This window comes from Corapipo altera, unplaced genomic scaffold (assembly GCF_003945725.1).
Source record: "Corapipo altera isolate COAL_440 unplaced genomic scaffold, ASM394572v1 54, whole genome shotgun sequence".
NCBI lineage: Eukaryota > Metazoa > Chordata > Aves > Passeriformes > Pipridae > Corapipo > Corapipo altera.
Window position 1 is genome coordinate 9799416 of NW_020884902.1, and position 25822 is coordinate 9825237.

The 25822-nt window shown below is 43.7% G+C and overlaps 1 protein-coding gene across 1 annotated transcript in view; it reads right to left on the reverse strand.

Moving 5' to 3' along the window:
* MAP3K13 (mitogen-activated protein kinase kinase kinase 13) overlaps positions 1-25822 on the reverse strand; it is a 71925-nt gene that overhangs the window by 42583 nt on the left and 3520 nt on the right. Inside the window, 2 exon segments of the mRNA XM_027650484.1 lie at positions 3134-3279; positions 20628-20742. The gene's annotated coding sequence lies outside the window, so the exon portion shown is untranslated.

A 25822-nucleotide genomic window follows, 5' to 3' on the forward strand; every position in this document is an offset into this window, starting at 1 on the left:
GAGCACAAATTCCTGATCCTCTCAGTTTTGATGAAGCCTCTGGTGAAGTCCATTTTTGGGTCAGGCTTGTCAGGAAAGAGAGAAACCACACCAGAACTAAAAAAAAAGGACAGACAGGTAGTTGGGTGAGCTATGAGGGATGAGTGAGGTAACTCACTGAGGTGGCTCAGTCTGAACAGAGCAAAGAGAGAAGAGATATGATATATTTCCATTAAATATAGAAATGGTTTCTGCAAAGAAAGAGGGAACTTATTCTCCACATCGACAGTGAGTAAGAAAAGTAATGGACTCAAAACTGCAACAAGAAAAATTTCCTTAGGCCACAAGAAGAATTTTTCTAAGTGGTAAATAGTGAAGCACCAGCCTAAAGAACTCAAGCTGTCTCCTCTATTAGGAGGTAAAGGGTAAAAAATCATCTCAAAAACTTCCAGCAATACTGATGATGCCTTGATGCAAAAGGTCAAGATGAACTTTTGGAACCTCTCAGGCCTCTTCTGTGAAGATATCCAAGCACTGAAGTCTTTGTAGCAAGAGCAGAAGCTAAAAAGTTCTTCTGATCTTTTGCAGTACAAGGTCTCACCAAATTAAATCTTTCCATCCCTGTTACCGTTACACAACCTCTCCAAGGAATATTATTTGGATTTGTACCAAAAAACTCCAAAAACTGCTGAAAGCCCATTAAGATAGCAAAATTCAAGCCTTTATAGGTCAAGAGACTACCAGACTAAGGCTCTAAATTAAGCACTAACAGTTTTCTCTGTAGTACTGTGATAGAGCTCCTTCAGGAACAGTGGATCAACCCTATGTAAATATTCTCAAGGCAAACAAAACCTGCTCAGCATCTCCTGCCCAGACTCACATCATTCATGAAGCCTCCAGTAGGTTTGGCTTCAGAGCTCACTGCTTTTTCTCCCCTCTCTCCCAAGAGACTCCTGCTCCCCCACTGCTCCCCTGCAGACCGTGGAGGAGCCCTCTTGGTCTGTCTGAGGTATCACGACGCAGAATCACTCACCTCATGAGGAGTTATGACAGCACTTGAAATAGTAACAGCCATGATTAGCAGAATATTGGGGTTGAGAACACTAAACTTGTCAGCAGTGGGGTTTGATCCTTGTTTTTGAGCACAGTGTTGTACAATGCAGTACATGATGGAGAAGGCACCACAAAGCTCCCACCACACCAAATACTCTCTGATTTAAGTCACAGAGCTGACCTTAAGGGACAGCCAAAAGGGCACAAAAAACTTAGCCAATGTCCTGATACTACAGCTCCAACCACCAGCTTTGGGTTGCACAGGATTTGCCCATCCAGGGAAAATCAGCACCACATCAGTAAATTCAAGTCGTGGCTGAGAGAGAACGAATGAGCGCCACGTTCACAACCACATCAGCTGAAACCTTACCCTGGGACCCTTCCAGGGCTTCACAGCAGTGTTTTATAACCCTCAGTCCTCTATAAATGTCACAGTCCCCCCTAGGGCCAGCCCTTCTATCTTCAAGCCTCCTCTATCCACTCCTCCCATGCACAGAGCACTCCCATATAGAGTGCCTTGTCTATTAACCACAACGATCAGATAAATTAGAAGCAGCAATGTTGATGAAGCGACTGATGAATTGTCATTGATGAAGCAAGGACAGGGTGGTTCAGGAGACTAATTGCTCTCACTGAGATGAAACCAGGTTCAAATCAAGGGAGAATTTACTTCTTCAGCAAAATACTTCACCTTAATTATAACTCGCAACGAGAGACAGTCAGAGTCTAAATATATGGATGCTCTGCCTCTCCAGCACCCACCACTCCTCATAGAATGGGTAAAAATTGACAGCTTTTATATTAAGAAATGAATCCCAAAATGTAGCTCCATCTCACATCTTCCTGCAATCCCACTCAGAGGTGGCTCAGGCCCATCCTAAAATTACATCTCTGCAGCTTTCTCTGCACGAAGCTTCTCCGTACGACAAAGATCACACAAATCACACAAACGTAAAGAGAATGTGTAGAACAAAACCATTTTCAGTCTCCCCGAGTGAAACAACTAAATGTTTCCTTGCATTGCACATATCCACTCACTAACTGAAGAAAACTGTAGATCATTTTAGTTACAGACAAGAATAAGTGATTTTCCAGCTAGCATCTACAAAGAAAACAAGAAACTATTTTTTATTCTACTAACCTTAGTTGGAAGGATTAGAGAATTTTTATAGAATTTGCTCCTTTTCAGTTCTTCACACTGCTATATGCAGTTTGCTAGCATACAAGTTTTACCATTTAATTTTTAATACATAAAATAGATAAGCTAAACAAATTTCATATACAACACAATCAACAGATGAAATATTCTTAGAAACAGCAATATCCAAACCACATTAAGCATCATGCTAACATCAAAGGCAATGTATATTACAAAATTATCTTCTAATGCATCTGTGTGAACCTGAGATAAGAGAACACAAGACAAAAAGAAACCTCCTGCCATTTACATCACATTTCAAAAGTGGCAACAGACCATAAAGACTCACTTTGAGGACAGAGGGGAAGAACAGGACACTTACAGACCAAAAGCCATCTTAAAGACCCCAACCCTAATCCTTCTCCCATTATTAAATCTATAACCTGCTCAGATCTCAAAGCAAACCACAAATCTCTGCATTTTCTGGAACTTCACTGGTGTCTCTACTCCAGCTACAACAGCCTGGATTCCTCTGAAAAATCTGCATTCTCCAGCCAATCACCAAGGAAACACCACGAAAAAGTACTTCCAACAATGAAAAATACCTAAACTTTATCTCCTCACAGAATCAATACACCCCAATGAAGAGATTCAAATGCTTTCAGAGTCCAAGTCACACTCAAAAAATTTAAACACTAAGATTAACTTCACCTCAGCCTATGCAAACACCCCTCTGGCACTTGTCCCTTCCTATTCCCTCCCATGGGAGCTGGATTCCATGAGGTGCCTGCAGGTGAGCAAACCCAGCAGGGAAAGGGCTCTGGACACAACACAAAACCAGAAGGTGAACTCGCCTCACTCCTAAAAGCAAAGATTTCAGACCACTGCAGGAGTGAGCACGTCATTGTTGCACACCCTTGAGTTCCTGACCAGTTACTGGGGTTAAATAACAACTGCCAGTACCTGATCATTGCTGCAGGTGCACTGCAAGCCCATGTCCTCTTGGCTCACTGCACATGTGCCTCCTCTTCACGTCAGATAAACCAAGCTGTTCCCTGAAGCTGCACCGTGGGGAGTGTTCAGGGCAGTCCAGCACTGAATTCTTCTCTCTAGAAAGAACAAGAAAACTCAGAATCCTGCTGGAACGTATTTAAATAATGCTCCCAAGATCAACCCAAAACATCCCCTCAGCACATCGTGATGTTACGTGGCACATTTCAAGGCAGCAGAACACGTCCAAAATTTAGTATGCACTCTCAAAAAGAAGCTGGGAGTAGAAAAATACCTCAACATATTTAGTACATCCTTTCTTAGCACAGGCCCACACTCTATAATCCTTTTATGGTACAATTTTAATCTAAATTAAGCAAGCAGCTCCAGTAAAAGAGCTCAGAGCTTTCCACATTACAAAATTACATCAGGATGGGATTAGCCTTTAAAATAACACACTTTGAGGTAATCTATTAACGATATTTTACACTTAATTTCATACCTAAACTCCAAGTTATTTGTTTTACTAATTTTAAGCAAATTTTAGGAAAAGCATAACTTTTTACAGCCCTCCTACATATATACAACTCAGAACACCATTATTCCTGGTACTACCAGAAAACAGGCAAGGAGAGAGGCAACAAATACTGAGATTTCCAATCCTGACCCTACTGCATCTTCTTCCCACCCCACACAAATCTAGCAGGTTGCAAGACTTAGCCCAGCTCTTCATAAAATTAATCAACACCTTGAAATTACAGAACTTTATTGCAAACACTAAACTCACTGGTCTTAAAGAGAGATTATCCCTACCCACACATGTTGTTTTCCTTGTATCCAGCATCAGACACAACCAAGGTTACTGCAGCACTGAGGAAAGGATTCAGAAACACCAGCACCAGTGTCTTGCCAGAATGAAGAGACTTTAGCCAACAAAATCTACGTGGCCTTGCAGAAACAGGCACCACCTGCCTCATGTTCTGCACCACAACTGAGCTGCTCTCAAGGCCATTCCCCACATTTTAGGAGTTCAGTTATTCTAATTCTTTGGAGAAGTAGGAGCGAGAGCCATTTGTATTTGAGAAAAACACTCATCTTGTCACCGCTGTCACTTCCTTTTAGTGCTGTATTAAGGCTCTCCTTCTCTCTTCTAGTTTGCCATGAAAACAGGACAGGTGGTTCCACATTCCCAAAAGGTAAAAGCCTGTGAAGTCCAGGTTAGGCTACATTCAGAGGCTCTATTTGGGCAGCAGGAGGATGATGATGTAGCAATATTCCTCCACAGGAAAGGACAAATTTGCCCTGTACCAGCCTTGTATTAACCATTTTAATTACAGAATAATTTCCAAATAAAACCCAGAGCAAACATAGATGTATTTTAAGAGCTTTATTAGCCAAACTTTAGAGTTTATTTTTTTATATAATAAAAATGTAAATATCTGCCTTTGTTTACATGAAAATTACATGGTTCTGCTAAGTCAATTTTAAAAAGCCCCAAAAGCCAGTGATTACAATTTTTACCACTATTTTATGACAGAAACAGTGCCTGTAAACCCAAGGTTTATTTTCTTGCTTAAATAAAACAAATATTGTGAGCAGTGTAAGCATTGTAAGCAATACTACAGATGAAACAGACTTGGAAAAAATAAAAAACAAAAAAAGGAAAAATGTATTTGATTATATTATTCCTTTAAACACAGTCCATATATATATATATATATATAGAAAACAGCATATAAAATTGGAGAGATGTTCATAAAAAACATGAGACACCAGATGCCCAAAGTTGGCTGAATGCCACTGGAATATATTACTGAATTTCACAAGAAAAAAAAAAAATAGAGCTTTTAAGGACAGATTTTAAAGCATCAGTTGATAACTGGCAGCCAAGGTGGGAATGGTCAGTGCCCTAAACAGGAAGTGACTTCTGGGGCTGAAGGACTTTTATCAGCAGATGAGTTCAGCTCTTGCTGCACTTCCATTTACCACCACCTTCTACAGCATTCTCTTGGCTTTTAACACTTGCTTCCCACATCCAGCCTGGAAGATTCCCTGCATCCATAATCCAACCCAGAAGCCAGCAGAGCGTATGGCAGCTTCAAGCTCTTAAGAACGCACAAAAACACTTTTACTGGGTAAAAAGTGCTACTGAGAACAAACACAACCCCCACAGGTGTGTGACACAGAAATCACACCGCTGGGAACGGGGTTACAAACACCACTGGCTGCCGGGATTTCTTTTCCTCTTTAACATAATCAACCCGGACCCAAAGAATTCTTTCAATCGCCTGTTTCTCATCCTACCCAAATACCAGTAGAACTGTGAGTATTTGGATTCAAGCACTAACCCCTGCAGATGGATTTTTGTCTAAAGAACTGAACAAACAAAACATTATTTGCCTCAAAATTCTTCTACTTGCGGTGAAAGCCGAGCTGTGCTGAAATCAATAGGGCTGTTGGCATTGTTTTCCACAGAGCTGGAATTTCATTTCCTGTGTCCCACTTCAGATCTGCTAATAACCACCAGAACAGGGGCTTGCACTCTCACAATCACATCTAGAGCTCAAAATACAAGGTTTTGTGCAAAATAAATACTCACAGGGAGGGTTGCATAAACAGCATGAAAGGGGCTGTGGCTGGTTTCTTCTGAGAGGAAACTTTGCCCCCAGCCTGGCTGCTCCGGATTAATGATGTTCCTGAAGCCTTGGGAAGTCCCTACCCCAACCCAGCAAGGTGGGAGGGTTTGTTATTTTATCTGGTGGCTGATTAACAGCTTATCAGCAAGTTTTCAAAGGTTAAACTCAACACACATGCATGGCAAGAGTGCATGGAAAGGACAAGGGAAACGTTGGATTAGTGTTTCCTGCTGCCACCCTTCAGTGAGGGACAGAACTCTCTCACACACCACGACCTGCAGCAGTGTCAGCAAGGAAACCTTAACCAGAACTCCTGGTTTAACTGAAAATGTCTCTGGAAGCCAGTGAGAACCCAATAGAAGTGCTTTCTTGTAAAGGAGGAGCTTGCTTTGCCTGCTGCGTTCCCACTGGCTGCCACACAGGATGGAAAAGCTAACCCAAAATCTTTAAGTTTGGTCCTTAAACACAAGGCAGTTTTATCACTGCTGCCAAATTTATCACTGACACCACAGCTCCATGACAACTCACTGGAAAACAAAAACAAAACAAAATCTTCATTTAGGGCTTGCTATGATTTTTATTTCTATCCCAAGCATGTCACTGAACTGTAAAGGGCTGATGCAACCTTAAACCAGAAAAAAAACCCCAGAGTTACAGACTCATTACTAATTCATCCTGGCTGGAGCTGCATACCAGCAGCTGCTGCCTCTCTCAATTAACAGCAAATATTGAACAGTATTGTCGTTTAACGGTGTTTACTGCCCTGTCCCCTCAGCGTTTTCAAACGTTCTGGCACAATTTAAAGCATCAACATTAATAAACAGAGTTTAGTTTAACCCCTTATGTATCAGCAGAGCTCACAGAAGAGGTGTTTTACTCGCTTCAGACATTCATTAGGTGTTTGGCAAAAGCTGAAGCCCAAAGATCCAAGGTGCCACCAAAGTGGTATTTGTAATTCAGAGGCCTGTGGGGTGCTTGGCTTCTGCAGGGGGCTGAGCACAAGTGTGAAAAATGATGGGAAAAATGCTCCAGCAGAGCAGCTCTTTAGAAATTATTGCCAAAAAGTTGAAACAAAAGAGGAGAAAAAGGAGGAGGCCACACATTCAGCCTCTGCTGCTGAAGATTTAGAACAGCAAAACCAACAAAACCCTAAAACAAACGAGGAAAAACAAAATCAAGACACAGCCATTCTGCAGGGAGATCACACCAATGCTGTGATTCCTGAGGGCCCCATCTCTGCACAGGGAAGTCAAGGGCCCACATTTGTACCTTCCCACCCTCCAACGTGTCCACAGCTGCCCTTTGGCCAGGCTGGGTCTGAAGCAAGTAATTACACAAACAATGCAACTCGAGCACTTCCCCAGCCACCTCTGCAGGTCCTTCAGTGCCCTACTTGCTCCGTGGTGTCAAGTTTGCTGGAAGCCACTGATGTACAAAGGACTGAACAGATTTTATGTTGCATTTACACAGTGTTCCCAGCACACCAGCAGGCAGGAGCATCTCAGGGGCCCTCCAAGAGCCCACTGCCAGCTGGGCCAGGGCCAGAGACCTGGAGCAGGGAGGGGATGCTGAGCCAGCCCAACTCAACTGCAGGGTGCACACTGGCCACTTAGATACTGTGTGAAAACAGCAAGCAGCTTCTGTACTGCGTTTATTACAGTAAGAGCTAGAATAAGGCCATTCCAGTTGATTGAAATTGGAGGAATTCAGTTATTTCTGGAGTATTGGACCTTTGTTCTACTCATTTGCAGAGGGAACTGCGCTGTGAGCAAGGGAGCTCCAAGGAGTGATGCTCTGAGGGCTTGTCAATCATGAGGGAATGGCTTGGAAAACTGGGCAAGTAAAAGTAGCTCTGGCCACAGCTCTGTGTGAACATACTCTTCTTGGTTTAGCATTTGGCTGCAAACCCCCTCCTTTCCTCAGGCCCCCTCTGCCTGTGTATCCTGTGCAACATCCAGTCTGGTCTGTTAGGAGGATCCCTTCCCTCTGGGTTCCTGCACCACCTTTGTGTGATGGTGTCTGAGGTGTTCAGATAAATTAGGTGATATGACTAATACCTGCCATCTGCTCTTTGTTACCTTCTCTCTCCTCTCCTCCTGAAGAGGAGTCAGCAGTGAAGTGCTTGTTCTACTCGATCTATTTTAGGAGCGTGGGCTTTCAGCATCCATGCAGCACTGCTTTAAGCTAGAAAAGTTACATCAAAGAAGTAGACCATGCTCTGGCAGAGAAGACTGAGCATTAGGCCCCATAAAAGTCTCTGAATAGGCTCAGAAACAACTGCTTTCTGCAGAAATTATCTTCACTCCAGTGTGCCCAAGAAGCAGAACTCTCGCCCAGGTTTTACTCTAGGCCTCAGGCCACAGAGGAGCAGATAAGATCCAGGTCTTGGAAGGTATCCAACTGCTCTCAGTGGAGACCAAGTCAGCCAACACAGCCTAGAGCATCAGTAGGACACGTGCTGCAGCACTGGGACACCTGGTTTGAGGAGTAAGGAGCTCCTACCCAGTCACACCACCTTGGAATAGACCTTGGAGAAGAGAGACGGTACCAATAACTGAGGGCAGGTCTCTGCCCACCTGACTGGGGTGAAACCTTCCATCTCATAGGGAATATAAAGCATTACTTACACCAACAGCTGCTCCCCATATGCTACAGTCAAGATAAAAAATGAACTGGACAAACAAAGATGGGCTGGAAGGGAGAGAAGCCAATGGAGGATAATTTAATTTCACTGTATTTCTAGCAGGAGCTGTGTCAAACACAAAGCAAAAAAAATCATCACAGTGTAGGAGGCTGAAAGATGGAGCAGTGAGGAGTCTCTGGCCCCATAAATGTTTAATTTGAGCAAAGCAGCAGATTAGTAGTAAGCACAGTTCTGCTGCTGCTGCTGAACTGCACACGCCTGCTTTGATTTCTAAATGACACAGAGTGAAAACGTAAGTATAAATATAAAATAGGAGAAAAAGAGCAGGGAGGTTTTTATACCTGGCATTACAGATGCAACGTGCACAAGCCAGCAACCTGCCCATCCCTCCCTCCACTCCTGCACAGAGCAGCAGCACGAGGGTGAGCAGACTATGGAGCATTCCCAGACCTTGATTTCACAGCTTTGACAGTCCAACACAGCACTGGGGATAACAGAGCTATTGCACCCCACGTGAGGGAACAGCAAGGGCTGCAGATCTCTGATGCTGCCTGCTAAGGAAACTGTGAAACTGGAGAACCACAGAACAAAGATGCACGTGGAAACACTGGAGAAATGGATCCCCAGAGCTCTTGGAGCAGAAAAAGGACCCATCTGGAACTGCTCTTCTTGCAACACTGCCCCTAAAAGAAGGACTGATTTTCTCTCTGTGCTGTTCCCCTTGCAAATAAAACCCATCAGTAAGGATCACTCTTTCCCCATCATTTCCTTTAGTTATTCCCATCCCAATGTAAAGAGTAAGCTCAGAGGGGTTAAATGAATCTGTGAGGGAAGAACAGTTGATAATTAGTGTTTCTTCCTGCCTAAAATGGAAGAAGAGTGAAAGAGAAATTAATGCATTCCATGACCTTTATGAGATTTCCATCTCCATTTTTCTTCCCTTTCCTGCTCTTTACATCCCTCAAACTGCCACCTGATCCCATCGTCTGCTTCTTTCCCCTCCACCTTCAGAGAGGAGCCTATTTCCTTTCTTTATATATATATAAATATATATATATATACTTCACTCTCTTTCCTGCTTCCATATCCACTTGCTGAAACTCATACAACTCCTCTATTGTCTCCACCAGCATATCTAGTCTTCTTCCCAGCCTGCAATCCTAAAGTGTGGCTTCCCTAAAATCAAGCACAAAGGTTCAATTAGACACAGATTCTACCCCAGCAGTACAACTGTTTTATTGGAATTATGTCACTTATCCCAAAGCCAGCTCTCCCTGAGTACTGAATGGACAAGCATGGAATAAGAGCAGGAAAGCCCTTGGCCTAGCCTTCCTCACTCCCAGTAGAACCTCATCCAGCTGAACACCTTGGTAAATAGGAAATAGCACATGACAAGTGCTACAGAGCTCCTGAAATCTGTCCAGCCTCTGGAAAACCTCCACACAACAAGTGTAGGTCATCCATGAGTATAGGTTTTCTTTTTTAAAAGTATTAACAGATTTAAGAACACATACACCAGTATTCTCATGTTTTGCACTCTCCTCAAGGCTGGGAGTGCATTTGTGACTGTGACCATGAGATGCAATTCCAACAAGTAGTTTTCTTCTCTGAGTAGTAAAAAAAAAAAAAAAAGAAATTAAGAAGAAACAGAAACCACAGCAAAGCCTCAATTAACCTACAAGGACACAACTACATGTTGCAAGCACAGACACAGCAGAAGCCTCTTTTTCACTGCAATTTGCTGCTGGGAACAAACTTGCAAAGCCAGGACAGCACCTTGGGCTCTTCCACATACACCTGGCATGGGAAGGCATCACCTTTCATAAAGCAGGACCTCAATTCTCCCTGCTGCCTGCTCTGAATTTTCAGCTTCCCAAAAGCTGATGTCCTGGCATTTCTCCTTGCAGAACAGTGACCTTTGCAGGCCTCTGGCGAAAGAAGCCAAATCTAGCATTAAAAAGATACAGATGACAACAAAAATGCTGGTGTGCCCTGCTACTCAAATGACAGAAAACATTAAATATTTACACTGACACATTATGATATGATTCTACTGTAACTGCAATCTCCTGTGACACAACCATGCTATTTTTCCTGATGAAAAACCTCTCTCTTACTCTGAATATACAAAATAGATGGCAGTGAGTAAGTGAAACAGCCCCATCTCTTATCAAACATTGGCTGGTGACCTCATACTCATCCCAGGGCTGCAGAAGGGAGAAATCTCCGAGGAAGCAGCTCATGGACAGACTCACAAAACACCTCCAGAAGACTCAACCATAGTAATGCTTTGTGCCAGGGGGGGTCTCTCCTTACCAGGGCCACAGTGATATGGTCACCCCCCAGACCAGGACCCTCTGCCTCAGAAGAAAGCACAGATACATTCAATAGCTTTAGTCATTGCCATGCAAAACCTTCTGCAGTATTTCAAGGGCAACCAGTGAAGCTTCCAGCCACCTCTAGAGCTGTATTTTACACCTTCTCACTGGAGAGCCAAAATTCTGTTCTTTCAGGACAGAACCAGCTGTAAATATTGGCTGGAAACATTTATTCCCACTGGGGACAGGCACCTGTCTGTAATTGCTGGCAGCAGTTGGGGGCCAGGGGAGTCTCTCTTGTGCCAAACAGCAGACAAAACAAAACAAACAAAAAAATGATGGCACCTTGCACATACAGCAATACCTGATCCCACAGAGCATCAGTGGGGCCACAGCATATGTGTCCAGGCTGAAAATGAAAAAAATTTACAACAGCTCTACTAAACTTAACTATTAAAGCTGCTTAAAAGCAAAATGACTGAAGAGGTGCTCTGTCCTTTATGCTGCACACTGAAGGGTGAGGAAATGCCACCTAAGAGTACGTGACCAGAACACCAGAAGAGGATCACAGGCCTGCAGACCTGCATGGGCACAGTGGTCCAAGATTTTTCCATCAGTTTTACAACACCAATATAGTTCACTCCATAAATACAATCCCAGCTCACTAGAAATGCATTTCTGACTGAGTACAGTAAATAAAACATGCACCATGAACAGAAAACATAGGTTAATCGATGTTCTGTGTGTGTGTGAAGTTCACCCACATCAATACAGACTGTCAGATATTTTTATCCATTTTCTTCAACCAGAAAGTGTCCAGGAATTCAATTAAGTTTTTCATAAGAAATTCTTTACAGAGGCTGATCAATAAACTAAGGCTTGGGGGGAAAAAAAAAAAGACAATTATTGAAGTTCTACTCTGGGACAATATTTTCTACTCTTAGCAGGTGTCTGTGCAAGCTGGGTTGCAAACCTGAAGGTCAAAGCTATGTGCTGACATGCATTTGTTGACTGACACCAGGAAGACCAAGAAAATAGTAAAAGGAGCATCCAGAAAGGAGGTAGAAAGACAACTTGGTGCGTTTTGTGAAGACTACACCAGGTTTCTGCAGGTGGAAAGTTCTGACTGGGATATAAATATGAACTAATCCCTGAGAAACTGCCCAGTTCATCTGCTCAGGACCTGCCAGCCATTCTGTAGGAAGGTAAAATAAATTTATAACCTGGTAAACTTAAGGCTAAAGAGATGGAGAGAAGTAGCAGGTGGCCTTTGATATCAAGGTCTTTGCTATTGCAGCTTCAGTACATATTCTCTTGCTCCAGGCAGTCACTTGATTTCACACGGTTCCCAGAAAGACCAAATTGTACTTCAGAGGTTGAACAAAGCTCAGAAAACATTTTCTCTCAAAAAACATCTTGGGAACATGAAGCAATCAGAATGATGTGGCTTTTTGCTTCTGCCAAGAGCCCAAGGTAACAAAGGTAATCAAGAGAAAGGCACAAAATAAGAGTCTGACTGTAGATGATCAGTGTCTAACATAGGTAGGATTTTTCTACGTTGGATTTTGTGAATATAATCATCTGAGACAACATAAAGGACAATTTCCTTTGGCACATGAGAAGAGCTTGCTGAGAAGAAAAGTACACTTAATGCTCCCTTTGCCTCCCCTTTGGGCTTGCCTTGTATCCGCCTCTGTGTCACAAACAGGTTGATCACACTTCTTCCTTCCCATGTGCTCCGTGGGGAGGCATCAGACACAGGTTCATTGCTCTCAATAGTTCAAAAGCAAATGTGTTGAACAGATAATGAATCCCAGCTACACAGGGACATCTCTACTTTTATCTGACAACCATCAAAACTAACTCTGATGCTGAAAAATACAGACCAGGGAGAGCAAGAGAAGGGATCGTATTTTTACCCAAGTGTGAGAACAGTTCTCTTGCTCCAGACAGATCATCAGTTCAGAATGAGGGAACAGGCTGTAAAAGTCTGTTCCCTAGGACTTGGAATACCTCCTGCAAGCCTAAACACATTGGTCCATCTTCTTGTGCTGCTGAGAGCATGACTGGTTATCCCAAAGATGGTTGAAGGGTAGGACAGGGAGCTGCTCAGGTCTGTTGCATTCAAAACTCACTTGGCAAAGGAATGGAATGAGGTATGGTGTTTTCTGAAGCCAAGCTGCTGATAAAAGAATAAAGATACAGCACTATCAGAAATTACTCCTCCAGATCAATCCTCCAGCACAATGCTGAGTTTGCTCCTTGCAAAGAAGAGAAGAGCAGAATCTCTTTCCTTTAGCAAAGAACTCATTTCTTCTAACAGGTAGTTTATTGATTGTTGCCTTGGACTAGAAGGCTAACAGCCAAAAATATAATGGTAACTGGTCATGCTGCTGGGCAAACAGCCTTCACACATGCAGCTGCATATGGGACTGTTGTGTAACACCACAACACCCTTCCACTCCTCCCAGTTGTCTTGTTACACTTGCACTTCAAAAAGAGACCAGAAATTCTGCTTACTGGTAATTCCCAGTAAACCACCACAGGGTGCTGCAGTGGGAAAGTTAAAGATCCCTTTCACACAAGCCCTCCTTGCAACATCCTGGTCCCTGAATATGCTGCTCAGAAATGTTACTCCTACTGCCGTGTCACAATTAGATATCTCAAGACACGACAAGAGGGAAACATAATATCCTTGGGAAAGAAGGTGAAAAAGGTACATTAAACAAGTAGTTGATGTCACTCCTCCAAACTTCAGCCAGACAGTGGAAGGGGTTTACCAGAGCTGCTGTGCTCTCTGTGCTCCAGCACAGGGGAAGCAAAGCCATGGGGTGAGGGCAGGCCTCCTGTGCAGCCAGTGCAGCACAGTTTGGTGGTACTGGGCTGGAGAGAAACAGCTCCTGATGGCTCAACCACTACCCTTGAGAGCAAAGAAGCCTCTCCTGACAAACATGCAGGTCAAGGACAATCCCATATTCCTTTGACCTGCACATCAAATATTCACAGTTTGCCCCCTCCCCCCTCTTTTTTAAATGAAAAATCATTCCTAATCCACTTACATGCAACAGCAGTCTGTTTGCACTGGTTACTGCTACTCACCCTTCTTTTCCAACTTCTGGTCCTCTCCCCTCTCACCAGCAAGACAGAGCTGACACGTCCCTCACCCCTTCTTCCTCTCTTGTTGAAACCTTATTTCCACTGCTCTAATAGTTCTTGACTTAACTGGGACAAGGAAAATTATTCTGGGCTTCTCTGTCCTAGCAGTTAGTCTATTCTGTATTAACCATCCAGAGCACTGCAAAATCATACTGGAGCCCCAGGCAACCATTCTAACGCTTCCTTAATTCATGCTTTAATCAAATTGCCCATTTTTACTGGACATGTCTATAGCCATATATATATATATATATATATGAACTTTTTGTATAAAAATCCTTCAGTGATAATAAAATTCAGAAAAGCTCATTTAACAGCATTCGTTCCAAGAGATCCAAATAAGCTACATTTCTGTCTAACTCTGAAACAGACATTTCTTAGGCAAGACAGTTTTCTTCCCCTCATTCTTCTAAGAAATATGCAGAAACATTTATAATACTCAAGAAGAGAACCCTTAGTAAATATCACACACTAATAAAATGCAGAATTGTCTCCACAAGTTTAGGCATGGAGCTGAAAAGCTTGGCTTTCAAAAGATGGCTACACAAACACTCCCTCAGCCTGTTTTAACCCAAACTATCACACCCAGACACCAAAACCAAAGGGGACGAATTTTTACACTCATCTCAAACTCTGACCTTGCCTTTGTATTATCTGATGTCCAACATAAATACCACTGCACCATTAAATTTTTTAAGGGATGCAAAGTGTTTCTGTACTGTGAGAAAACAAATCCCTCACATTTTTCAGAGGGCACTTCCCAGAGATTGGTCATCATTTTAACTGCAAGAGACAGCATGCTACATGAATGTACTAGGAATTTGTAGAGGAGAAGCACATCCAGAAAAGCCTTTGCTTTGTGTCACAACACCCGTTTTGAAACTCTTCTATCAGCTGAAAATCAGGGCTGGTTTCGATTTCCTGGAGTCTATGCCTGAAACAACCAACCACTATTCAAGTTCACCACCAAGTTATGCTGCCCAGGTTCTCAGTGTAAAATACTCCCCCATCCACGAGCAAGGAATGAAGCACCAGCTCATTTTGCAGCCTCCTCTTTGCCCATCCTGACTCTGGAAACACAGAGCTGGCTGAGGGCTGGTATCAGCACAGGGCAGAGCAAATAAAGATACCAGTGTAATCACTTTGAAGATAAGTTAGCCAGTGCAAGCACAGCTGTCTAGGAAATAAAAGCAGAGAAGCAAGAATGCACCAAGTAGGGGTTTTGTCGGACCTGGAATTACCTGGGCTGAGATACAGTACCCTCTGCTATTGCTGCAACATTTAGTCACGCAAACATTCAGTTTTCACCTTCTTACCTGCCCTCTGGGGAGAGAACAAAACCCATTTAAGAGCACATAGCTCAGCTCTTCAAATATAACAGGAAAAATACGAAGTAGCAGCACACACACTGTTAGGGTTTGAGTGGTAAACTGTGAGTAAACTGTGAGTGAACTCAGTTTTTCCTTCCTAAGTGACAGCTGCAATGGACAATGCAAGCATAAGGAATGATAGGACAAGGCAGAACAGTTTTAAACTAGAGAAGGAAAGATTTAGAGTAAATATTGGGAAGGAATTCTTCCCTGTGAGTGTGGTGAGGCCCTGGTACAGGTTGCTCAGAGAAGCTGCAGCTGCCCCATCCCTGGAAGTGTCCAAGGCCAGGTTGGACGGGGCTTGGAGCAACCTGGGCCAGTGGAAGGTGTCCCTGCCCATGGCAGGGGGTGGAATGAGATGGGCTTTAACGTCCCTTCCAACCCAAACCATTCTGTGACTCTATGAAACCCTCCAGGTTATTGTAAGCCTTTTTTTTCATAGATATATATCACTGCCAGGGCTGTGCCCAAGCCCCCAGTGCCCCTGATTTCAGCCAGCCCTGCTCAGATCCAGCCCAGGCGATGTTCTGGCAGTGCCAGGGGAAGGGCAGGACACAGCTCACCCAAGGCATGGCACCCACTCGGAGCCACCACTCCAAAACCTCTGTGACAAAGTGCTCTAAAGGTGGAACAAAAACTTGGAGGTGGATGAAATAGTAGCTGAGATTGCCTGCACTTGCCTTCACAGGCTGGGACTTTCATTGGAGTGCATTAATAACAATTTTAGAAAGACCAATATCGACTTCATTTATTTTTACAAAGCCTCTCTCTGCCCTCATCTTCACTGACTACAAGTGTCAGAGAAAGGTCAAAACAGCTTAATTTTCTTCTGCACTGGACAAAAAGGCATGAAGAACAGGCAGTAAATTTAGCTTATTTCATTTACACTCTGGCTTAAGGAAGGAGAGAAGGAATTTATTATCATCGAATTGACCCCAGTATAACCTGGCTGCTTTTATCAAGGTTCTGTAAATTAAAAAGAGAAAACCAGAGATTAAACTTGAGATTAAAAAAGATGCATCAACTCAGAGTGGTTAGATTTCAAGGAAAAATAAATTGTGGTAACAGACATCAGAACACAGAACTGAGCAGCTTTCCAAACACAGCTATTCAAAATAACAGGCTCAGGTACCAGAGAAAGGAGACCAAGTCAAGTGGTAAATGAATTAAGTATAAGTTGATCGTGGTCCTTTATCAGGAAAATTAAACTTCTCCTTTACTTGTGAGCACTGAGCAAATGTTATTTTAATAGAGATGTAAGTCTGTTTCAAGATGTCAAGTGCAATGTGCTTGAGAAACAATATCTTAATTGATAAGGCAACATGTAGAGAGGCAATGCCACCTGGCAAAGCTACAGTTAACTGATTGCTGCACCCATATCATACCAATCAGTATCTAAAAGTTATACATGATCAGAACTTAATCAAACACAATATTTAAATGTAGGAAAAATACACCATGTGAAAATATAACTGTTTTACTCTGCCAGCTGGAAAAACCACCACAGGAATCTGAAGTGATACCTCCTTTTCCCTCCAATGTGGATTTTACAGTTTATTCCCTTAACTAAATGTCAGCTCTGCTTAGCAAAAATTATTTTCTTAATAGCAGATCTTAATACAAGAAAAACACACAGTGGCTTTTAGTCTGGACACTTACCCTCTAACAAAACTGGACTGCAGGTTCCTCCTGGCACAGTAAGGTCCCAGAGCAGGAATTCCTCAAGTTTTGTTCATAGCAAGTTAATTACAGTGCAGTGGGTGAAGAGCTCACCTCGGGCTGATGCTGACTGTACACTGTGCCATTAAGGGGATCCTATCAGGCCACAGTGGTAATATTTCACATCCAGATGAAGCAAAACAAATGGTTCCCAACACAGCAACTGAAACATCCCAAAATGCCCACATATATCCAGCAGCCAAGCTGTCAAATCCAATGCTGGAACACTGGATCTAAATTCAATGTGGGGATGAATCTGATGGATCTTCCTCCAGGAATTTGTGCCTCAGGCTGCTCACACTGCCTGTACCACAGCTGAGTTGCATCTATTGGGCTTTCAGTTCATACCATGGAACCCTCAGGATCTCCAGGAAAGAGAGAACCCCAGGATTAATTGGACTTCAAGTGTCTCTAGAGGTGGCTGGAAGAGCTTCCCTTGGCAGAATGGGATAAGCAAAGCCCTGAAGACAGTATCAGTAAAAGCAAAGGTGTAATTAAAAGTTGGTGCAGTTCTGCCCCACAGCTCTAGTCTCCAGTGGCCTGGTCAGCTCCCCCAGAATGGTCCCAGAAACCCAGCACTTGAAGTGTTCCCTGTCCCAGAGAAAATAAGGATGGCAACCGATTCTGGGTGGGAGCATCATTCAATTTGTGAGTCTTTGCCCAAGGTTCAAACTGTCCATATTTGGTCCAGATTCAGGTTAAATTGATGGCACATTTTTCTCCTAATGAGATGAGAATTTTATCCAGAAACACTGAGACATTTTCAAATCCCATAAAGCCACAAGTGACAACATATCAGGGGCAGACAAGCAAGGGAAAGAAGTCACCAGGAACATCTACACCTATCCAGGGTCTTCCATATAGGACAGAAGACTGATTCAGTCTAATCCACATAAAAAATGGACACAAATGCAGACTGTGGGCAAAACCAAGTGGTTATCCAAAACTGGAATGCATGCACACTGGAAGCCAGTCCTATGGTATGTAGGTGGGCCAGTGGATAACATGCCTTATTCCCTCCCTAGCAGAGATTCCCAGTGAGCACAAACTCTTGAAGCCTCCTGTCCCCTCATGGAAGCTTCAGATCTGCTCAAGGAGACACCACCATACCATCATATGTTGCCCAGAGAGGCTGTGGCTGCCCCATCCCTGGAAGTGTTCAAGGCCAGGCTGGATGGGGCTTGGAGCAACCTGGGCTAATGAGTGGCATCCCTGCTCATGGCAGGGGGTTGGAACTGAATGAGCTTTAAGGTCCCTTCCAACTCAAACTGTGATCACTCCTGAGCCACCCCCAGCTGCAGCAGCTGCTGGGGCACAGGGTTCTGAGCCCTGCCTGCAGCACCCAGCTGTGCTGACAGCCAGCCCAGCAGGAAGGAACTGCTGAGAGCTGCAGCTCCTGCCAGCCCTGGGCAGTTCGTGCTCTGGAGCTTCCACAGGACCCGGGCAGGCCCCTCCTGCCCTGCCCTGCCAGGGGGATGCAGCAGGAGCAGGCACCAGACCCAGCTCCCAGGGCCATCTGGCAAACCACAATGCTGCCTCTGATCACGAGCCAAGAATCGGAACCAACTGTTTTACTGGAAATATCTCCAAATATTTGCCAGCTCCCACTGAAAATCCCCGCTGGAACAGCTCCTGGCTCCAAGGCAGGTGCCTCTCTCCAGCTGCACACCGTGAGAAGTCCCTGTGCTGACAAAATCTGCTGGGCTGTGATAGCAGCTACGAAAACAGCGAGTAAACAACACACAAGAAACAGGCACAAGCACTGGGAGCAGTATCAGGAATACCAGCACTGCCTGATATTTACTTAGTGACTCACAGAGAGGAGGATCCACTCCTTCAGGCTTATGAGAACAGGTAACAGAAGAGCCTATGAAGTCACTGGGAGCTCAGCTCCTCCTGACCTCGGAGAACAAAGAAGCCTTATAGCAGCAAAAAATATCCTCTTTTCACTCTTCCCTTCTCTCTCTCTCTCTCCACCCTGCTGCCCAATCTTTCTCCACATTTTAAAGTGGCACTTTTCACAGGCTGGGAAAGCAGAAAAAAGAGGGAGAGCAAAAGGAAGAGGAGTATTTTTCTGTTCATCCACGCAACAGAAAAATACAAACTCTACCAGAATAAGTATTTCCAGGTGAGATTCCCTAGTTTTCCAGATTCTTTAGGCCAGAGGTTCACTGATAACATCTGAAGAGGACACTTGGAAAACAACACTCAATACAAGAGAGCATTTTAGAACTTGCTAAGACCTTTTACTTTGGGGCTTTCAGTTTTCCATCCTTTTATGCAGAGTTGTGGAGATTATACCAGACACCAAAGAGCACCAGTGATTGTGAACAGTATTTCCCTCTCCAGCCACAAGCTGTTTCTTCCTCATGTAGTAAAGTCCTCTAACACTGCATCTCCTCACCCCTCTGTCAAGTCCTACACTCCTGAGGGGCTCTCAGTGCTACCAAATATACAGATATTTAAGAAACTCACATAACCAGTGAGACACAGCTACAAATCTGCAAAACCACAGGGAAAAAAGTTCAGGCTGAATTTCTGCCAGGCCTTTTTCCTCACCCAGAAAAGCATTTATGCACAAAAGGCCTGTGACACCAATGCTGAACATCTTAGGGCAATTCCTGTGCAGACAGAATGACAACTGACAGCCACCCACGTCTCACCACTTACTCTCCACTATTATCTCTGAGTCTACAGCTACTACTTGGTTCATACCAAAACACAGAAAAAATAGTTATCAATAAAGTAACCAACAGAAAAGCAAATTTATTAGCCTAATTAAAAAATCAGAATTAAAACTGCTAAGCAGGCAAACTTAGGCTTACATGGCTTCCTTTTATACATTATTTATTATAGTGAGAGTAAAGTCTAAACCAAGATATTTTAAACCTTAAATGTCTCAGAAACCCTGGTTTTATTTCAATGTTGAGTGCAGGACTTACGTAACATTTCCCATTTTGATTTCTGTTATTAAAGGATTTTAAAACAAAACTGCACGGTCACTGCCTACAGCCCTAAGGGGCTGAGTACAAAAATAACATAAAAGATACCACAACCTCTACAAAATACAATTTTGATTTAATTTCATTCAAGCATTATGTTCCTTACTTTGGGGAAATTACTTTATCATCTTTGATAACAAGCACTCTTCTTCAGCTCTTCTGAACACTGAAAACATCATCTGAGGTACGACTGGAACGGCACTTGAAAATGCCTTGTGTAATTTAATACATTCACCAAACTAAACTAAAGTTTGCCTTACAAACTTAACTTTCTCATCCTGCAAATAAAGCACCGGCATTTTCTCCACTCACCAGAAAAGTACCCATGTTCCCAATGGCTCACCTCTTTTACTAAGCACTCCAGCTTTTTCAAGGGTTTCCAAATTTATTATTATTATTATTATTATTCTTCACTGGTATGGTGGAAAATATTCCCTACTTCCTCCATACTTCTCCCAGTGATAAAATACATCTTTTCACAAGCATGTTTCCATGGGCTGTGCCAGCCCAGAGAGGCAGTGTCAGGCTAAGCTGAAACGAGGATGGATCTGTCTTTGGGAATACTGATGGTCAAGGCCCAAGACATCACACAGCTCATCTGTCACATACAAAACCTACTCACCTTCAAGACACGTTATTTTCCTGGAGAAAAGTGTGAGTAGGCTCATTTTGGAAGATGTAATGGTCCATCAGTTTTTGTCCCTAAGTCTCTTTGCTCTTCCTCCCAAACTGGTGCTCTGGAGATAAAAAAAGAACATCAATTTAAACTATGGCTCAGATAAACATTAGATTTTTTCTGCTTTTTACCAGGCCCACTGAAAGGTCACCTGAAACCCATCTGATGGGTCCAGCCACTGAATTACTGTTGTCTTATCTCAGAGAAGGCTGTAAGGAATTATTTCCTGCTACCCTCACAGCTTACACATCTGCCATCTACATTACAGCAGCATATTGAGAATTCATCCTAAAGGCTGGGAATGGGCAGGGGACTTAATAAAAGTCATTCTGGTGCCAGAACTGAGAATTACACTGTGCTATCAGAAGTCCCTTTTCACCTTGCCTGCTACATTTGACATACTGACATATTAACTACACTTAGGTTTATCTCAAAAGCCCAAACATGAACTTCTTGCTGAATTTTGCCTTGATGATTGATTACCTTCCTTAACCTCAGAGACACTTGGTTCCAACTGTGCAGCACAGTCAGGGCACTTCTTAGCCTGCCTGGGATTAGGAAGAGTTTGATATAAATTTGGAAAAAAAAAAAGGCAAAGCAAGAGCACTGGGAGTGTATAAGAGTAAATGCCACATTAGAAGCAATTTCCCTGGCAGTCCCATTTTGCAGCCAAAATAATTAGATCACTAGCAAGAAACATCCCAAGTAGATCAATGGTGCGTTACAAGATTAACCAAGGTCATGTTCTCTTACATCTGGGTTTTTAAAAAGATTCCTCCCCCAAAAAACTTAACCCTAGGGCTCCATCCAAATTAAGAATTCACTGTTGATGCACATCAATACAAACCAAATCAAAGCATTCCATAGCCTGTCAAGTGCTGACTGCCCAAGGAAAAGCCACATGTCTTCTAAGCGAGGGAAATCTGCATTTGAGAGCCACCTAGACTCTGTGACTGCTGCTGCTGGTTGTTCAGAGATAACTGCCAACTCATTAAAATCCAGCATTAAAAGTTTATTAAATATGCAAACATTAATGGAATTGGACTAGCAGCTACTCAGGCAGATAAAATTTCAACCCAGCACATCCTGCAGTTCCCGTTATCAATGCTGCGTCCTTTTGGAAGCATCTCTGAAAAGAGTCACAAAGCTGCTCAAGGCTCCAACTCCTTCAGATTACTCAGGTCACACTCTCAAGGTCCCCACTAGCCAGGAAAATACACCTCCTTCCCAATAATTACAGCTTGGTATTATTAATTACCGTCCATTTCCACTTTCACACTTCACTGCTTGAGATGCAAAGTGCCCCCAAGAACCTTTTCCCCCTTCAGGAATATCCACAGGGCAAGTCCTACAACCCTTTGCAGGCATGGAGGTCTTGCATATATCCCAAACTCAGTCCTTTCAATTTGCTGTTAGAGTTTGAAAGAACTACAAAAAGAGGAGTAGAGTGTCAAACAGACAATACAGATTACAGTGCTTAAAGGCACCTCTCTTGAACTGTCAGGTAACTTCACACATGCACAGCGTGTGTGTAGAGAGCTCTGCTTGGAGCTCCCTCAAAACAAGTGTCAGAGTTCTCCCTGTAAGCAGCAATCTCAGTACATTTTGCCCCACAAAGTGCAGTTTCATTCCTGGATGACTCTGCAAAGTCCCTGTGCTTGGTGAGTGTCTCAACAAACCTCCAGGTTTTTGCAGTTGAGTGACATCAGACTTGGAAGTGTTCTTCACTAATGCTATCAGCATAATCTGAGCTAGCCCGGGGGAAAGGAGGACAAGGAATATCTCTCATCACACAGAGCATAAACAAGCTCCTAAGAGTCTCTAATGTACCTCCAAGTCACTCTGGCAATAGCCTTGCTCTCTCAGTAGTAGCTTCAAAGAATGACTGGATGATTTAATCCTCCAATTATGGGAGGGAGGAAGTCCTCTCTCAACATACAAGTGTGGTCTAGCACCTCTGTCCTGGAGATGTGAGGTTTCAGCAAAAAGATTGAAATGAAATCTTAGGGAGCAACTTGGAAATAGCAGGACTTAGCAGGGAAGAAGGGAAATGAAGGAGTATGAAGTCCTGTCACCTCCAAAGAAAACACTGAGCTCCTTGAGCACAAAGAGGCTGAGCAGGTTCTTTATTACCACCTTTCCTGGTACACACTGGAGAAGAGAGGGCTCTTGTAATTGTCAAGAACTTCCCAGCACCAGTCCATGAGACACAACACAAACCTAAAGTCACAGTTTTCTTTCAGTCCTGCAACCATATGGACCTCTTGAAATAGAAGGTTCAAGGATGCCTTGGCCAGGAGGGAATCAACAAAATCCCCCATCAATCATCTGATGCAACACCAGGTGTCACGTGTGGTAAAACCTTGAGCAGCCTGCAGTCTGAGCTCAGACATACAACAGGCTCCCACTCCACAAACCAGGATGCCTGGGCTCAGATTTACACTTTTCGAAAGAGAATCGATACTTCCTGTTGGAAAAGAAGGCAAAGAGACTTCACAGCAATCTGGGTTCTGAAGATGGCACTGCCCAAATCTCACACCTGGATTCTGGGGAGTTATCTTGGCTGCTTCAGGGTGTTCAGAACCCCAGAAAAGCAGCCAGCTCACAGTGCTGGTCCCCAGGTCAGCTATTCCCTAACAAAGCAAAGGAAAACCCAGATAAATCCTTTCATCTCTTAAGACATATCATGATGACTTTCTGTTGATATTCTGGCCCCAGACACAGGGGGAAAAGTGACTGTGCAAACATTCCCTAAGGCTCCAAGTGCTAGAAGGCTTCTATCCAGGTCTGTCCTCAGTGGTCAGCCTACTGAGCTCCTCAACTTGACTGCACTAAACAGAGCCTATTAACAGCTTGGATCATCTCTCCCCAGAGAGCTCCTGCCCCCAGGAACAGGCAATGGATGACTGAACACAAAAATAATACCTGTATAATTTCAGCCAGCACCTTTCTCTGCCCATCAGGCTGCAGGAGGAGTCTCTAGCAAGGAGAACACCTCAAATCAGTGAAGCAGCACCAGTATTTCCTCCCCCTAGAGACAGGAAAGTACATCCAAACCACAGGACATTGCACCTCGAGGAATATAAATAACCCATTAAAGGAGTGCTCTGTTTCTAAGGGAACCAGGAAGGTCACAGTACTTTGTGTCAGGTGTATGACATACTGACTGCACCCAGGAAAAGAGGAGTCCTTCCAGCAACCCTACCGCTAAAGCGACCTTTAAACACAAAGGAGTGTCCTAGTGCCACTGAGCAACATGGTGAACTTGAGGTTGTTACAAGGGAAAACAGGTAGAAAACAAATGATTCTATGAAAACTAAGGCATCCCTGAGGCTCAGACACCACCAGCAAGAGACCCCAGCACCGTTTCCTCCACCAGCACCGAGGTGCTGGGCTGGGTTGAGGTCTGACTTCCCCAGAATCCACCAGCACTGGATACACAGCAGGAGTGGGAAACTCCTCCCTGAGGGATACCTGAGCAGTGCAGAAACAGGGAAGGATTAAATGGAGAGGAAATTTCATCCCCTTTAGCACTGAGCCATCCTGCCACAGACCAAAGGCCACAACTGTCGTGGCCACAGCACCAGGCACCCTCCAGGAGAGTGACAGTGCATCCTGACAAGACAGGCTGGCACTGTGATCCGGAGATGTGGATGCTGGGGATGTTGACCTTTATCCAGGAGTCACAGGGTAAATCTGTTGAGCTAAGATAGGAGCAGCCACAACTCACAAGTCTCCGAAACGTGCACAAGGTGTTTCCTGGCAACAATAACAAACTAAGAGAGCAAAATGAATGTTTTCTCAGCAGTTTGCTGTTGGGTGACCTCACTAACACCCCCTTGGGATCCCCTCTGACAGAACCACCACCACCAGCTGACCACCAAAGCTGACTCTGCTCAGCTGCAAGGTTGAATACCCTGACCACCTTCTCCCCGAGAGAACCCCAAAAATAGCTTTGCTAACTCAAGGCAGCCTATGCCTGAGTAAACTACAGGCCTGTTCACAGTTCCCACCACAGCAGTTCCCTCGCTCTGTAGATGGATGCAGGGAGAAATGTAGGCCACACATGTAGAGAAAAAGAGTTATCCAGAGTTCAAAGATGCCAGAGATCCCATTGTCAGAGTCAGGAAGTGAAGGCCCATTAAAACAGCCTGCAAGTGGTGGGGTACAGCTCAACACGAGCCAAAAGGAAAAACACTTCATCAGAAAGTGAAAAAGTTGCAGTGTTTATCCCAACTAAATTGCCTGATGAATCACTAAAGAAGAATCTTTGTGATGTAACTATTCAGACTTAGACAAAGAACTCTTGTAATTAGCCCTCAAGTAATCCTCTGGCCACCATCTGGAGCTCAGCCTAAATCTTGACCTCAGTCACACCAAGCAGCCACACATCTGTGACACACACCTGAAAGTGAGTCACACCACAACATACCACTCACAAAGCGGAAAAATTACAGGAATGCTAAAAACTTGAGCCACTTTTTCCTCTACGGGTTCTTCAATTCACACCCATCACACTTAAGGAAAGGGTTTCAAAGATAAGAAGTTAAAAACAGGATTCATCAACCCAATCCTGAATCGAAAACAAAAGGTTTCTTCCATCAAAACCTCAGTTTATAGCAAACAAAGTTGACACATGACATACCCAAACTTCTTCCAGTAACATAGGAGAAAGATCTTCCTAGAACCAGATTCTGACAGGAAAAAGAAGACTTCAAGATATAAAATAACTTATTCCCCCACATAAAAACAGCTCAAAATACTTTTACTATTAAAGGATGCAGAAATTCCTTTGCCTAAAGCACAATAGATTACTTTTTGCTTGTTTGTTTGTTACCAACCTTCTGATTTGAAATTCCTGTTCCCTACAAGCAAATAAGAAAGTCTATAAAATGCCTCCCATGCACAAAGCCTCTTAGCTGGAAAAAAAAAAAAAGTTTTTTTGAATATATGGCTCTGTGTTGCTCCCCACAGCAAAGAAGTCAAAAATGCTACACACCACACCCTGAACAAAATTTATCTGCTCAGTTCCAGGGGGGTTCTATTTGCAATGAAGTTCAGCGAGCAGATTTCAGACCTTTGCAAAAAGCTTACAGCAGCAAGGAGAGAGGGATGGAGCACGCTGGAAATGCTGAAACAGT